General features: G+C 44.3%; 1 protein-coding gene across 4 annotated transcripts in view; it reads right to left on the bottom strand.

Moving 5' to 3' along the window:
* LOC118514336 (semaphorin-2A-like) overlaps nt 1–17,775 on the bottom strand; it is a 270,841-nt gene that overhangs the window by 223,874 nt on the left and 29,192 nt on the right. Inside the window, exon 1 of one of the 4 annotated variants that reach the window (XM_036061145.1) lies at nt 6,911–7,152. The exons of 1 other annotated variant lie outside the window; for it this stretch is intronic. The gene's annotated coding sequence lies outside the window, so the exon portion shown is untranslated. 2 more of the 4 variants (XM_036061146.1, XM_036061147.1) reach the window with 2 other exon arrangements.

Genomic DNA, 17,775 nt, shown 5'->3' with positions numbered 1-17,775 from the left:
CTGTACCTTTGCGCAATGTCCTTTGCATTGGAACTAAACCTCTCTTACTGCTGGTTAGCTGTTTCTCTTGCGCGTGCTTCTATTCCTTTTCTGAGATGCATTCGTAAATCGAACCTCTCTGTGCATTGCATTGTTCCAAACCCCGAATGGTGGAGGAAAACGAGTTTTTCACAGTTCAGCAGTATCGACCCACGCGCGTACTTTCCAAATGGAGGTGGTCTCGTTAGTTCAACGAAACCGAACCGAAGTAAAGAAGAAATTCAAAACGCCAAAGTTCTTCTCAAAAACCCGGCTCGCGGTATGCGAAGGAATTTCCAACCAAATATCGATCGCTGTTGAGTAGCAGCAGAAGTTCTAACTACGCAGTGTTAGTACCCAAATTTGGCAGACTGGAAAGGAATGTGTACCGCAACAAGCATCACCTTCGTCTGTGGGGTTTGCGGTGGCATGGCATTCGTTGTGGCCGGCGGGTTTTGGCCGTCGAACTTTTGCCTGATTGCCTCTATACCATGGGAAGAAGTGACAAGGCTCCCGTTTTACCTTCTGGCTATTGAGATTGTAATGCAGGATTCGAAGAATGGAAACATTACACCACGAAGAGCACGGTTTAGGTGACTAAAGAATTGTGCGTTTAAGAGATGTTCTCTCTCTCTGTCAAACGAAGAATTCGGTACGCAGTAAAACATCTCACCACATACTGACACTAATTTCCAAAAATAAAAACTTCCTAACTAAACGACGACCAAACAAAAACATCTGCTCCTAAATGATGTGCCAAGTGGATCGCTCCATTGTCAACAAGTCTCCCTAAACGTCCCCAGCCAAAACCACTTGCAGTAAAGCAGTTTTGGAGGAAGGAGGCGCAATATTTCTTCCCCGACAGCATCAGCGCTTCGGGAGCGAACCAACGCAACGCCAGCGATCCCACTTTAAATCAACAACTTCTGCGTGCAGAGAGTTTTAATTAAAGTTTGCCCCAAAAAACAATCACCAAGCGTCTTGGCGTCAATTCACCGGGGTTGAGGAAAAACTTTGATGTCAACGGACACAGGCCAACGTCGACTTTGTTCGTCCACTTTCGGTTCGTCCATATTTCTTCTCCAGGGTTCTGAGACTAGTAGTAGTAGTAGTAGCATTGCACCATCTGGAAAGTGTAGCCCGTATCTCTAGTGGCGCAGAAAACGAGCTTGAAGAAACGGTTCCATAATCGTCATCTTTGTCAAGTCGTCAAGGGGGAGCAGCATCCTCTTCTGGGATATTCGAGGGTCTCCCCAGGCATCACTGTTGTTGTCCTTCAAATTAATCCTCCGAAGGAAGTAAAAAAAAACAATCCAGAGGGTAAAAGAGGGTTATGCTACCGCAGGAGTAAGCATGGCCCTGCGTCGCTGCTCGACGGGTACCAGCCAGTTGAAATATTTTGGATGCTAGAAACTCTCGCACAACTCCACATTAAAGGACACCAAGAAAAAGGATACCAATTTAAGGCCAGTTGGAGCCAGTTCGTTTTAGCAACGAGCAGAGAGAAAGCCCCAGCTCAACATGTTTTCCTGAGGTTTCCTATTTTTTGTCCTTATTTTAATCTTTCCACCCTTGTAAACAGGACCTCCCCCGGTTTCTTCACCCGTCAACCAGGCCGAAAAGATACAGCAGACTCAGTTCAAACAAACCATTCAAAATCTCTACCCCGTACCGGTTACCGTGAGACGGAGCAGGACACCAGCTAGAAGCTAGAAACATACGCGACCGCTTGCAGGGGTAATGAAGAAATGAAGCGGAGGAAAAAGTACCTCAAAAGGACTCAATTAGCACTCAGTTTGTCTACCCGGCCCGACCAGTCCGATCCTTGTTAGTTTCAGTTCTACGCGGGTGAAAAACGGTCCGCTCATCAGCAGCTTCAGCAGAGCAAATTTCATCGAAAAACCTTCCGGTAAAACAGTGGTGGACAAGCAGCTGCTGATACTACACTGCTGCCGCTATTGATGGCACACTGGGTTGAATGAAAAGGATGATGCCGGCACACTTGAAAGTGGAGAAAAACACATCCTTCTCCACCTCCTGCGGCCCCCGAGAGTCCGGGTTCATTTATTTCGATCCTTCGGCAACGACAAACGCGAACCACCACCGTCGTCGTGCGCCTTCTTCGACCGATCGGTCCAGCGAAGAACGGCAAAAAGGACTTGGACCACAGGAAACAACAAACAACGCAACAACAACAAAAAATCGCCTGACAACGACCCTGTCCCTTTTCGGACTGGCAACGGCCTCGCGCAACGGGTCCAGAGTTCACAGAGTTCCAGGAATCACCGGAACAGGACAACCTATCAACGGCGAAAGGCAAAAAGTGGAACGCTCCCGTAGCGTTCGTTCTGCACGCAGCGCAAAACGAAGATGATGGCCAAAGGACATTTCTCTTTGTTTCGTGTCCTTGCGCCCCTTTGTGGGTGTGTATGTGTGTCATTGTATGTGTGCTCTTTAATTATCGCTCGTTTGTTACTCTGTCCTGGCTTTATCGGCGTTTTTTTTTGCGTGTTTCGCTCACTCTTCGTCCAGGCTCGTCGACGAATCGATCGCAAATATGACAAACGGGACGGACAAGATGCGAAAAAGAGTTTTAATGAATAAAAATTACTCGCTATCCTCACCATCCCATCATCAACTGCACTCAAATCCAGCTTATGGAGTTGAAATTCCAGGACCTTAATCTTCTTTTGCGGTAAATGCTTACTCCATTCGGCAAGGATAATATGCTTGGGCAAACGCATTATCTTGGGGCGGCGATCTGAGCGCGGCAGATTCTTACAAAAGGCGACAAAACACGGTACGCGGGGATTAAAGTGAGCGGCCGCACATGAAATGGATCGCTTGGCAGCGAACGGAGCCAAGCTACGAGGCATCGATTGTCCAGGGAAATTCTTTCGTACACGTAACGAAATGGAAAAAAACGTGGCACTTCATCAGGCCAAGGAGAGGAGAATCTTTAAGTCGGAAGGTTAAAGGCACACAAACATAATTAAGATTTATTGCGCCAGGCCGCACCACGGTTCGCTGTCTTTCGAACGGCTGCGGTTCACTTCCGCGATGCTTTGAGTTAAGCATCAGAAGTCGTCCCCTTGTGGCGGTTTCGCTTTGTCGCTAAAGATGACAAGAGACTGCAGCGAACGGCGGACGACTATTTAGATGCAAAATGATTCAATTCTAGAGTCTTTCGATCGGGGTTTCTTGGTGTTCCTGTTTCAGGTTACATGTACTCCCTAATTAAGACATACATGATTTATAGGCTCCACACAGCATGTTATGTTAGGACGGTTGAAGTTGGTAAAATAAAGAACTCGATGAGTTGCATATTTTTATCGTTTATTCATAGTAGCTATGGATCTCTGGGACTTGGGGATTCGCCCCTCTGTGCTGCATAGTGCTTACCATTGCTTGGTAACGTGGGAAGAATAACACCAGACAATCCGTTATATCATCATCTAATAGTCAAACTCAGAGCATCTTCAGAACTCTCTTGAAGCCCCCCGTAAATAAGTTCTTAACTTCCATGAACTTCCAACAAGTCGACGGTGTTAAACATCTAATTACCCACAAACAAAACTGAGCAATGTTTAGCACAGCTAAAGATTCACCAACTGTTTCACAGCTTCAAATTAAGTCATTGGGCCAAAACGACCCTAATAAACCTGTCCAACAGTTTCGCGCACACGCCACCAAAGACATGTGTAGCGAGCTGTTGTGTTAGCCTTTTGCCAGCGGAGGCCTTAAAATCCCATCTATCTAATCGGCCGCCACTTTTTTTTTGTGCCGACGACCAAAACTCCGTCCAGATGTCCTTGTTATCTGCTACATTAACGACACATCATCATCCAATTTCGAGTCTACCTGGCCGGCACCATGATGATCCCAAAAATTCGACACCTTTCCATAACATGCCCAGGGTCGTTTTCGGGGCGTTCTTTTTCATATCCCCTTGCTGCCTGTTGCCGTTTCCCAGTTGCCTTGACCGGACCGAAGGTTCTTTAAGCTCTGTGGCCCGCTGCAGAGGGAATTAAGTTATTTCTCGTTTGTTTCCCAGGTTCGCATTCGCATCTTAATCTTGCGGCAGTTGCCGCCACCATAGATTGGACACACAGTCGCTTTTGTTTTATACACCCTCCCGTTTCCCGGTCCGTACGGAACATATTCGCCCCAAAGCACGAGCAAGAAACCGGTTCAGAGAGGTTCAGTTACCGAGTTCGATTGTGTGGTGGCCGCGCGATCATTTCACCTCACGCGATCGGGCGAACCTTAACGAAATTCTTAGTTTCCATTTCCGATTGCTTTTTGACTTTATATTCTGCGCCGTTGGCGATGTTTCAGCAAGCGAACAGGGTTCGCTTTGCTTAACAAATGAATCTTCAATCGCGTGAGTGTGTATTTGTGGGTTTTAAGGAAAATTAAAAAATGTATATACAAGCCACGGGAAAGATTATTGGCTCTCCCTCGCTCCACGTGGCCAAATGTGGATGCTCTGTTGAGTCACGACCAACCAACACTCGACCATCGGAACTCCGCTGAGGAGAAGTACAAGGGGTTCATCTTCTACCAATGCTACCTTGTATGGTGGAATATTCAGAAAAGTTGTCCCTCTCTTCCAAAAACTTCAGCTCTCCAAGAGCATTGTTTCACATAATGACAAACCAGAAGAAGTCCACGACTGGGCGGTTAAAAAGATGATGATCGATCCCAAACAGAAAAACAACAAAATGTAACCATCTGTGAAACACTGCACGGCCATAAAATGGCGCTTGGGTGGTGTTTTTCGGCGTCTGACACTTGAGCATGAGATGAAATATGTTCGGCGGGTTTATTTTTGGATACTGATGAAGTAAAGTGATTTATTCTATATTTTGAATTATTTTACGAAGTAGAAAATTATATTCTTACGTACGCCATAGTTCAAGCTAAAAAAATACATGATATACGAAACTTACATATTTTTAAATTAAAAGTTTCAAAACCATTAGCCAACATTTTCCACTCTTCGGTTCGATCATCAATGGAAGAAATGGCAAATGTTCATAAAAACCAAACCTCACTACCGCTGGTTCCCTTGCCAACGTGAATCATGCATGAATGTGTGTGCCTCTATGTGCGTGTGTGTGTGAACTAACCCCCTACTGATTCACCCCTCGACAGCTGCATGTGTGCGTAAGGTGCATTCATAAATTCTTTCTACACACATGCAGCAGCAGCAGCAGCAGCAGCAGCACGTGCACGCACACCAGTCTAACCGCTGTATGGTTTTCACCTTTATTGCTTTACACCACACGAACGAGAGGGAAGTATAAACATACAGGGTTGACGTAGCCGTTTGGTTCACCGTGAAATAGCGAACTTTTATTCTAAAATAAAGGCCATTTTGCTCACAAATTTCCATATTTAGTTCCAGTAACTAAACCTCTACTTCACTCAACGTTTCAATATCTCATGCTCTGTAGTTTCTAGAGCTCCGTCACACAGCAATACGCACACACGGCAGCAGAAAATTGCCGGTTTGCTGTCTCGCTCGCACACTGCTCACCCCGAAAACACCAGACAACCAGCATCATTAATGATACAGAGAAGAAGACGACAAAGCCAACAACAAAAAAACCACACGGCTTATGCTACACACAGTGGAGTGGAAACTAGTTTTTGTTTATCTTTCTTCCACATCTCATGCTGAGTCCGCGCGCGCATACACGGCCACGTAAATTTGTTGCCACTTGGGTGTGTTTGTGTGTGTGTGCGTGTGTACAACGCGCGTTGAAGCTGGCTGATCTTAACTTCGGCCGATCATATCGAAATAGTGCTACAGAAGAAAAAGAGAAGTTTTTGTTCAACCCCCATGATGCTCAGGGGCATCAAAAAGGCATTTCTAGGAAATGTTGGCTCGCCCTCTAGAAAGTCTGGCAGCTCGACACTGCCCAAAAATGCATTTTTATCAAAGAATGCAACGTTGTCCTCTCTTTGTTTCACTCGGTGCACCCCACCGACTCTCGTTCTCTCCCTCTATCTCTCTGTGTGTGTGCCTTATCACGCTTTTCCGGAAACCAAGGGGGTGGATAGGGTTGGTTCCTCAAAAAAGGCCATTTACCCTTCCGGATGTTTGGAGCGAGTGTCGGAAGGCACACACGAGAAGATTGCCGATGCTAGTAGCCCACTCTACCCACCACACACAAACGAACACAGTGGTTCTTCACAGTGGCTTCCACTGAACGCCATCAGAAACAATAAGAACTTGTGGGAAGTTCAGTCTGCAGAGGAATATGTACGGATTTTTTTCACTCAATCCATCGCCCAACGAAAGATACTGACCGGTGTGAATTGAGCGTCGTTTACTTGCCAACCGAGAAATGAACCGACATGCAGCACATCAGCTTACAGCGTTGGCTTTTTGGAGAACAATTTCTCGGAGGAAAGAAGCATTTCTGGAGCACTGCAACTATGTTGACGACGTTGGATTTGACTTCACAAAGCCGAATCTTTGTTATACTGGTTTGTCTGGTTTGTTGGTGCTCTTGCACACCAGACACACACACACATACACACTTCCAATTGCTCTTCCTGTAGACATACGCACACATTCACAGGAGCATATCAGCGAGGCACAATAATAACAACGCGGATCTCTTTCCACCCGTGTGTCACGCACCAGCCAGCAGCACCAACATCTCTAGCCTTTTGCCAGCTTTTCTTTTAAGCATAAATTTTCACCTTTTTAACATACACACGTTCGCCACGGAAAAAAGGCAAAAACTACACACTTGCGCACGTCACAAACACCGGCCCACCGTGCCAGCACCGACAAAAGAGACCCGTCCGTCCGGGATGCGTCGTTTACGGAAAACCACTGGCCCACGGTACGGGCCGCACGAAACGTCGAACCTACCCTTTTTCTCGTTCTCGATACTACACCGGGGGGAAAACTACTTCGGGGAAGGAAAAACACACCGAGCAAAAACACAAGACAACACAGTCGCGCTTCGGCAAAGCAAACGAAAACATCCGCCACCGTGGTATAAAATCGTGGCCGCTGTCGTCGTCGTCGTCGTCGCAAACGAAAGACCCGAAACCCCCGGTAGAAACACAACCGTACACTGTCGAGTCGGCTCAACGAATGAGTGAAGGATGAACGGGCGGATGAACACGGGTGACGAACGGAACATGAGATACTTCCAGTGAGTGGATCCACCGTCTCACGCGTACGCGTTCTCATCGGCTTCTCACCGCTCACTCGGTTCGCTGCTCAGGTTCACATTTGTTTTGGAACATCTGTTTGCGATTTGCTGGGAGTTTTCTTCAATGAGATGTATTTTTGAACACACAAAACAGATGAAATTAAAAGCCATTCTGTTCTTCTGATCATACTGTGTACGAAACTGATAGCTTACAATGATACAGAGCCGTGGGAAAGACTTCGGAGCAAATAGTTCTCAATAGGGCAATAATTATTAACCCTAATCTCAAGACAGTCTGAAATTTTCTTATAATATATGAAGTAGAATATGAGAAATAACAAGGCAATATCTATAAACCATTCCTTTTGTTTATTTATATTTTGAGTTGACCACCGAGACACACATCAAGGCAAACTTCCCGTATCATCAGAGGGAAATTCACTGCATTCCCCACACACACACAACAGCAAAAAACCCCATCTTGAGTAAAATGAACACAGTTCCGCCGATACGAAGGAGAACATGAATCTGCTCGAATTTTCCCACAGCCGCCTCGGTGGGGAAAAACGTTGCCAAATTACGTTCTTAGACTAATGATTTAAATTCAACGGAAAATTAACTGCTGATGTGCTGCTACTCCATAATTTGAATTTTTAATAAGCTATTAAAACAATTTTATTTGTTTAAAATATGTTAAATTATGTTAACGGATATTTAAAAACTGATTTACAGCAATACGAGTAAATCTAAAACTAAAACAAAGTATTTTTAATTTTGACCTCTCTGTCGAAAAACCTTTAAAATGTCAATAAAACAAACTACATTTGATACATCGCAAAATTTACTTACACAATATTTCGCTTTATGATCCAGCACGAAGTATTGAAATAAAGAGGCTTACCTGCAAAAAGATAGAAACATAGAAATCATTAGGTACAATTCAAAGCGAAGAAAAATCAGTTCAATAGATTTTATAGAAGAATTTTAAAAATAGTTTTCAAATAAGTACAAGCCTGGCATCTTTATCTTTGCCTTATATAAATTTGAGAGTCTTCTTCTTCCTTGGCGCTACAACCTCAAAAGGTCTTGGGTTGACATTCTGGTTTCCTGTGACTTTATACATCCCGTAGCTGCATACGCGGAGGCGTTCTGGATGGGATTTGAACCCCAGTCGTGTCGTGTAAAGGCCAGCACCGTTAGTTCTAGCGAACCTTTAGTTCAAATATGGGGCCTGAATATGTTAAAACTTTCATAACAACTATAGAGTTGTTCCTCAACATTTGATATAATAGAACGAATCAGTTCAACTCCCCATTGGAGCTATCATCACTCTGGATGGACGTGCCATTCTGTTCCTACAGTCTGCATCATTGATTTACCTTTCCGGCACTAGCAATTTACCAAAAGGACTCTCTCTTTTTTATTTTCCTCTCGAACCCAACCAAATACACACTTGCAGTTCGTAATGCATTTTCTTCCCAAAGAGCAGCGCTTATGCATACCCAGCATCCCACAAAGAAGGACGACAGTCACACGTGCTTCTTGGAGTTGCAAAATGGGGAATAAGATACCCACAATTGAATATGAATCAATTCACGCCAAGACAAAACCTTCCATCCCTGCTTGCCAGCGCATGGTCTTTCACCTCTCCTTGAGATACTCGGTAGCGTTGGAAAATTGACGAATGAAATTTCCATCCCAAAACGATAGTTTTTTCTTCTGTCTCCCTGTTTCTTTGCTTCCGTGCACTCGTTTCTATCCTCCAGCACACCACAGTGATTTGATTCTACATTCGATGAAGTTGTGATCGTAAAATGGCATCAATATCAATATAGCCATTTTCAGCTGTCGCACACACACAGGCCACCGACCGGGTGGCTTCCCTCTTGGTACGGCGGACGCAAGAAACGAAACCGAGGTGTCACATCGGAAGCAACTGTGATAGATTTCTCAAAACCACAGGAATGATAGCATCCTGTTCCTCGCTAGGAATAGAGTTCGGCGCTAGGGGTGGCGAAGAACATATGGCAACTACCAATCATTTGAACCATGTCAACCGCAAAAACCATTTCGCCAGCATCCGCCAACATATGATCGATTACGGTAAGCTGAGAATGTACCCACAATTATCCTGGAGATTTGAGCATTTTGACAGCATTGACTTGCCAGCCTCAAAGTTGTCACCGAAATCCGGTTCGAAAGAGGTGATACTTCTTCTTGAATATCACATAATGTATCTTGAAAATTAAAAGCTTTGTTTATTGAAAGTAATTAATTGGAATGGAACTAATCACCTTCCAAGACTTGCACTTGCTTTGCCAAACTCCACCGTAAATCCCAATTGCTGCTAGTCAAAACCGGGGAAAAAAGAGACACTCAACTGGAACCGATTTTAAAAGGGTTTCCCCTAAGCCAGAGCACGAGTCTTCGTCAATGAAATAAAGAAAGGTTCCACTGCAAAACCCGGTTCCAGCGCAGAACCACTAGTGATAGCAAACAAAAACAAAAATTAACAAATTGCAACATGAAACCTACACCAGCTTCGCAAGGTGATCTTCTCTGCTGCTAGCACAAACAAGACTACGACACGAAAAGCAGGGACAAATTAAAATTTCAAACCACTCAGGACAAATTAAAGGTTCATTTGCATGGGATAGTAAACTCGTTCGGTAAGAAGGGCGAAAAAAAAGCCGGAAACTTCTCTATGCACAAACTCGCCAATCCCCGGTCAGAGTGAAGTATTCTACCGACAGTTGCCTATCGGAGACTACAGGCCTCCGGGTGGGTCAGGCTCAGTAGCTTAGGACTCTGAAGAAAAAAAGAATATCAACCTCAAGAGATCTAATGAAAACGCCCGGATGCTGGTCCGATCGCCGTTTGGTTCAATTTGCTTCGGAACAGAACCACTCCAAGCGCCGGCTAATGGTTTCAGTTTCAAGCATTCTTGTCTATCGAAGAAACTCAAACGGCTCTTCGCTTAGATCTTGGGCAATAAAATTCTGTACATGAACCGACGTTCTCCAAGGATCTTTCGGGAGGATATTCTTGAGCTCGGGCAAAGAAACCTTAACTACAGAGTTGTCTGCTTCGTTTCGAAAAAAAAAATACATATACACACACACCAAACGGTCTAGCGAAACTAATTAAAATAGTTTTTGCTTGTGTACATAGTGTGCTTGCTTTCACAGCAACAGCATAATGGTTTAGTGAAGGTTTGCCACGCTGTTTTCCCACCTATTTCTAGCCTTCTTTTCCCTCAAACAAAGTTGTCGGTAAACAGAAGTAATTTTTCGGTACTTGAATCTTGTTGCGAAACTTTGCTCCAAAATGTAGCCCTCGCATCATCATGAAGAAATTAAAAACATGAAACTTAAACCCAACGCGGATAGGCGGTTAAACATTCTAGGCGGTCAGCGAGCCGACAGTGGATGAAGAGAATTTGGAAGGTGTATGTGTGTGTGTGTGTCTTGAAGTATCTTCAGTTAACACAAACCAAACTGAAATAAAAACATACACAAACCGAACAGACCGCGGAGGAGTCAGAAAACACATTTAGGGGCAAGCCTTAGCCAGCATTATTTGCTTTTGGTGGAGTTCTGATAAACTTCGGTAAAAAGGAATAAATAAATGTCTCAGGACAGTGCCGCTTAATAGGCATCGCATTCAATCGCTATCCAATGAATTTCTTGCAGAAACAAACACTGATTTTTTGTTAAAATTACCAACAAATTCTTCAGCTAATCTTCCCAGAGTGATCCATCCTGGTATTAAGAAGACATCACATTAATAATAACATTACTGAGCGCATTAGCAACGAAATTACATCAGAAGGTCCTCCTGCCCCGGTAAGAAAACACATTAAAATGCAAAACACTCACCTAGGCAAGCATTGTTTGTTCATCAAAAATGAGTTAATCAGATTTGCATCCAAGGTTAAGCAGTGAACCAAACTAAAGGGAAGAACCACCTAAAACAGCAAATTTCCATTATCAGTTGACCCTGTGAGTTTGGCGGGATAATGCTTTGCGAGGAGAACTTCTCGCAGGTCCTTTTTGCTTTCGACTCAACCTTGGTGTTGTGTCTTATCTAAACCGGAGAGGACTTTGAATACCTTTACCTTCCAGACTTAGAGTCCGTTTTTTGGATGATAGCTTTCGCTTGGTCTCTTCTTACACTAACTACCAGCAACTAGCGCTTATCCAATCATTCTCCAACGAACCAACACACAAAACGGTCAGTTCTCGTGTTACGAGCGGACACAAAAACACGAACTCGCCTGGTTTTGGGAAGGCATCCCGAAAAAATCCAATCAAATGCGTTCTAGGACGCGTGAAATGCGACCATCCGTTGCTATCCGGCAGACCTGAGGATTGGCGCTTTTCCTGCTTTCTCTCGTGCACTTGCTCTAAGCATGGACAATCCAGAAGGCAAACGCACACTTACACCACTCAAGGAAAAACTCCCGAATAAGAAAAGCCGGACACTAAGCGAAAGCAAATTAAATCTCTTATCAACCTTCACGGGGCACCACAACGTTGCGCACAGGGTGGTGGCTAACTTCCTTCCTTATTTTTTCCCGGTGTTTTACACACTCTGGAGTAAAGGGGGACAGGATTAAGCAGGCAACCTATTTTTCCACAGCTGGGATTTTTTTTTCGGGCACTTGGAAGGTAAAACGCGACACACCTGGTCACTACAATAATAGAACTGCAAAAAAGAAGAAATCAATTGCATCACGGGATTGAACTCACGCACTGCCAAAAAAAAAGGCGAAATATCTGTAAGGAAGTGCGCAGCGGAAAGTAACAATATCGCGGGAAATTAAAAGAAAGTTAAGCGATCCCAACATTTCCACCGACGATACAGTCGACCAAAAGGTGTCCACTCACAACTACAAAAAACGCGCCCGAAATGAGCGCACCAAAAACCTATCAACATTGGCGATTTTATTTTGCATTTTAAGAGTCCTTCTTTTGCTTTGGTGGCCTTTTTCGCTCCATCCTCTTGGCGGAACCACGAAATGGACCACCTTACGGGCGCGATGCTCCTACCACCATTATTACATGGACCGGTGGACGCGCACACTCTTGGCTCACACCTGAACTTCGGGATGAACCTCGAGTGGTGAAGAAACTGGGAAAAGCGAAGGCAAAAAAGATTCTACTAAATTTACAATCTAATTTACATAAATTTAATAGGAACGTGAGTTTAAGTAATGGGCGCGAACACTGTTTGGTCGGGCCGAAAAAAACAAAGCACCAACCCGGACACCCGGAAAGCAAACAGAGTGAAAAAAAAGCAATTCGGGAAGATGTAGCATCCTGCCTGATGCTGCTGCTGCTGCTTGGACGGCCAGCCATGGTGCGGCCATTTTCGCTTACAAACTGCAAGCAGTTCCGGCTGCTCCGGAATGCTCCGTACAAGACACTTTTCTTGCATTATTGTGGATCGAAATTCGGTTGGAAAACAATTTCCACGAGGACCCGCGAACGAATGCTGCCCGCCGGCGCTCCTCACGTATAATCCGGAAGAAGTTGTTTATCTCATTCTTGAAATTGAACTTAAAAATCGAATCCTGCTCGCTTGCTGCATTCAACGAAAATAGCAGCACAAAACCTTAAATAAAACACTTGCTATTCAGAAGGGAGGGAACTGACACCTTCCCACACACACACCTGAGAGCATCTTCCTTTACTCTAGGGAGTGAGAGTTTGGTAAGGATGAAAAAGTTTTGGCTCGAATAAATACGTTTTTAATGCACTTCGTCTTATACCGCACCGCATCTAGGGTAAGAGAGGGAGGGAGAAGGACTTAATGGAGGCCAAGGAAGGGTGGAGATTTGTTTGAAGTTTATATGCAAACAAAAGCGCGTTTAACGTGGGGGGTGAACACTTTTTTTGTGTTATCATTACACCTTGCCTTAGGATTTTTTCATCGTTGGAGAAGTTTCTCTTCATGGTACACACGTAGGTGGGTTTTAATAAACTGAGGTAAACATGAATCACCACAGCAAAGCCTGTGTGTGATGAGGAGGACAGACAAAAGCTAAAACGCTGTAGTGGAAATAATTTACGTCGGTGGTATTCAATTTGCACGCGCTTCTTTCGGAGTGGGATGCGATTTTTGAGAGAAACAAATGCTGCGGACGAAGGAATGCGTCAGAGGCCTAAAAGTATGATGATAATAATGGGGTAACGAATTTTTTTCTGCATTGCTTTATGATTTTAAAGACGTTCCATAAGGTTGGTTCCATGAAAACTTAGTTTCTTTCAGCGATTTGAGCCTCGACCTCATTGAGCTATGTATCGAACTTGGAGACTTTTAAATAGAAAAGTTCCATCCAACTTACAAAAAACAAGTAACCTTACTATTTTTCATTGCTCTATTATAATAAATGTCAATCAATAAGAGAATAATTATGTACTATGACTCAAAGGCTCTATATACGCGCATGTCTCGCGATGTGACTTACAGATTGCATACCTTTAGGCGTTTCGTTCGAGCGTCTTGTTTTTGATCAACTTTTATTTTTAAAAATTCACCAACAAGAAATTCTCTTTGATAACCCCAAAACCAAGTCCCGCCAACGAGTTACCAGTTAAGTTGCACATTAAAATATTCTCCCAAAAATACCACCCGCAGGCTAATTTTGAGCCGGCCAGGCCAAGCGCATTAGCAACATTAGCAATTTACGCCTAATATGAAAACTTGCTCCATTTCGTTCGGCTAGCAACAGAGCACAGGACGATATGGGGGTGGGCTGCCCGTAAACTGCCCGCAGCAACAATATAACTTCAGCGATAATCAAAAGCGGATGAAAGGCTTCACGGCGTGGAAGACATACAAAACACAGCGCCACCCAACCAACCAACCAACCGAGCAGCAGCAAATCAAGCTGACCAGCAAATTTCCTGTTTGAATTTCCCACGGCACTGTTTCCACAACTTGCTTCCTTTGATTTCGTCCGTTCTTTAATTTTGATGAGCAATGTTTTAGTGTGCCCATAGCCCCGAACCGGTTGCGGCGCTCGGGAAACTTTTTGCTTAAAGGTGTACAAAAGCAATGGCTGTGGGTGGAAATATGCAATATTGAAACTTGCTAAAGGATCAACCGAGCGTTGAATAGATGGTTGATAGTAAAGCCGCCCTCAAGCTGTTTGCTAATGATCCCACAGCCTCACATTCTGCATCATTTCATTCAAGCGATGCTGGCAAGAAGGTGTTAATTTGGAAACGATTGCTCGTTGCGTTCCATATTTTGCCTGTTTCAAACTAAGCTTAATGAGCCCTGCCCACACAGACCCTCACAAGATTTATCAGCGCATAGTCCTTCTATTGCCCAAAAAGCCTACACTGCTCAGTATCTCTCGCCCTCGCTGTTAGTACGTTCGGGTAAGTCGGGGTTGATGCTCATTACTACTGCAAAACAAAGTGAGAAAGATGAGACATTCCACAAGTGGGCAAATGGCGGGTGTGTGGTGTTTCAAGCTAAAATCCTTTCACGGGGTCTTCGTTGTTCGCTGCTGCAACAGTATGGGGCTTAATTCTAGACACTTTTTCCAAGAGCCCACCAGCACACCGGCGCTGAAGGGGGCATACATGCTTTCATCGATTGTGGGCTGTGTTGTGGCCTATGTCCCTGGAGGTGACGACGTTGGGATGTGTTATCAGCGTAGAAAGGAAACGAAAAGAAGATGATGCTGTCCCTTTGTGTGATGTGTATAATTGAATTTAATTACTCCTCTCCCGGCTCACACAAACCCCGACACCAACTAATTGCAAAGGACAACACATCAACGCCGCGCGCGCACGGTTCACGTTTCGGACATCATCAGTGCCGCATGCTAGGAGGCCTAGCCGGCGACTGCGTTATCCCGCAAACCTGACCTGCTGAGAGATCCTTAGTGCAGAAGAACCAAATGGAGGAATAATTTTAATGAGACAAATTATTCTTAATTTAATATTCCCACTACCCACTTTCCGAACGACGAGTCCTCTAGACGCTCGATCGAGTTGCACGGGTGCGAACTAACAAACACACCCAGTTAGTAGTAGGGCTGCTCATTGCCATCGTTTCACTTTCACTTTCATCCATCGACGGGTGCATTGTGATGATGGTTTGTGCGCATTTGTACCTCGGTTTAAAGGTGCTGGATGCCCTTGATTTGAGTTGAAAGCGGAACCTAAATTAAACTTCCCCACCAAACCAGCAACCGAACGGAGGAGCAACAAAAAAAGGACCTCCAGGCACGTGCTCTGAATCGCTCTAGCTTGGACGGAGCACTAAACAGGAGAAAGGACCTCATCACTCAGACTCGTTTGCACAAACAGACGAAAGGAAAAAAGCGGTAAAAAATCATCCTGGAAATGCAAAAAAAAAAAGGTGACAACACAATGTCCTGAAAGAAGGCGACGCTTGAAGCTGCTTGAAGCTGGGTCCTTCCCGTGTTCACACACCAACAAACTGGTGGAAGCACGTGCAGCATAATGTTGGTGGTAGCAAAATAAATAAAAAAGCCCAGCCCCGGGAGGAACTAGGTATCTCGTTAATTTATTTATGCTGCGTGTTTGCGTCTCGTTCGCGGAAGTTTTGTTCGTGCGCCTCCATCATGGCGAAAGGCCCTCAGCAAAAAAAAACACGACCCCAACAAATGTCCATCCGCTGCCTTCCTCGCCACACCGTCCGGCCCGCGTGGTTCGCGTGGTAATTATTTTTACTTGTGTGGCTGTGTGTGCTGCTGCTGCTGCTGATTGCCCAGTGTAAATTACAAATGATGTCCGGAGAAACAAATGAGTGAAATGATGTTACGTTTTTTTTTCCTAGCTCCACTGATTACTATAAAGAAAGTTAGTGTTGAGGAGTGTCAGGACCCAGCGTCACGCTGGAATAGTTGGCAGGTTGATGGTCGGCTTTTCCTAACTTTTTTTAGGTTTTCACCGGCTTGTGGTATGGCCGACGACGACGACGACGACGCCACGGCCCTTCATCTCATGCGCACTTAAACGTGTACAGGTGGTGATGATGGTAGTGTTGCTGATTGTGCTGTTGCAGTTTGAAGTGCAGTTTTTTGTGTGTACAACAACTGCAACAGCAAAACGTAGAACGTTACGTGCTGCTCAGCTCGTGTTGGCATAACGACCTCTTTTTATTTATAGAAGAATTTCTGATGAAAAGAAGCAAAAGTGTTTCACGAAGGAGTGTTGAATGTAGTACAAAAAAAAGTTAATGATTCTATTTGGCTTTTTCGGTCAATATTATACAAATTTATTGATTTCAAATGCAAACAAATAAATTATATCTTTTTAATGTGTATTAGTGAAATTCATTATTTATTTCTCTTCTTCCTTGGCCTAACGACCTCTCAGGTCAAGCCTGCCATTTCTGGCTTGCTAGACTTAATGATACCACGTACCAGTCCTCACTACGGGGGAACGGTCCGTATGGGACTTGAACTCCAGTCATGCCGTATGAAGACATGCACCGTTGTCGCCTCAACCACCAGGCAGCCCCATTATTTGTTTATTTTCTTATTTATCTATGTCTCCGTTTGTTTAAAAAATATTAGCTTTTACCGTATTATCATCAACATTACCTTAATAATGTGCTTTATGATGCATTTCTTCTAGGAAACAAGCCTTCTGCAAGTTGTAGTAGCCACATTTTGGGTTCTTGATTAGTTCATTATATTTCCCGATAGATATCGCTTTGACTAAGGTTTGACATCTGTCACTCTGTTCCAAAATAAATTTTGAGGACATCTTTAGCTATCTTTGGCAAGCAATTTCAATTTGTTATTTGAATTACCTCTCAAATCTTTACTCAAATAATCATTTCTAGCAAAGGAGTAGACGTCTATAATGTCTGGTGTGACACACCAGTTAATTGTATTACTTGCAGTTCAACGCTTACACATGTGCTGATGCTCCCAACAAACTGCACGGCAAAGGACGAAAACATGGGAAACCACCAAATACCGCAGAGCCGGACCTACTTAAAAATCCATGAGCGACTAAATTCAATATATCCCCTTCCTGTAACCGATTCCGTATTCCGTTTTCCGGTACACACACACAGGTTTTGCTTACGACTGCGGCATTTACCGGCAGATCGGTTTGATGTTGTAGATTTTCCCAACTCCGTCTTACAACGCCTGCAGCAGTTACTTGACAGGCTTAAGACCCTTAGGAAACACCTCCAGACACCCGGCATCCCTGGGTTGTACAAGTTTTGGTTCGTTGATTTGTTGCAACTTTACACTGCGGCAGTTTGTCTGCTTAGAGCAGAGCAGACCTACGAACTACGGGCAAATGGGAAAACCTTGTCCGGGACTCACCTCAAATCCCGCAGCGAAAGTTCCATTCCATCATCATCAGGCAAGCGTTGCAGAGACATGCTGCCGTCTGAACTGTGTTACTCATATCCCCCACCCAAACAGGCCCAACTGTCTCATTATTCAGAGACCTCAAAAACCGCATAAGCTTAGAATTGCTACAATTTTGGACGACGTTGAAAGGAAAAGCAAACTTTCCACTTTTTTTTGTTGCTGCTTTTACCCATGTCGTTCACTGTCGTGTCA

The sequence above is a fragment of the Anopheles stephensi genome, chromosome 3, assembly GCF_013141755.1.
Source record: "Anopheles stephensi strain Indian chromosome 3, UCI_ANSTEP_V1.0, whole genome shotgun sequence".
NCBI classification, from domain to species: Eukaryota; Metazoa; Arthropoda; class Insecta; order Diptera; family Culicidae; genus Anopheles; species Anopheles stephensi.
Note: the sequence above shows the minus strand (reverse complement) of the source record. Positions and strands in the feature narration are given on the sequence as shown.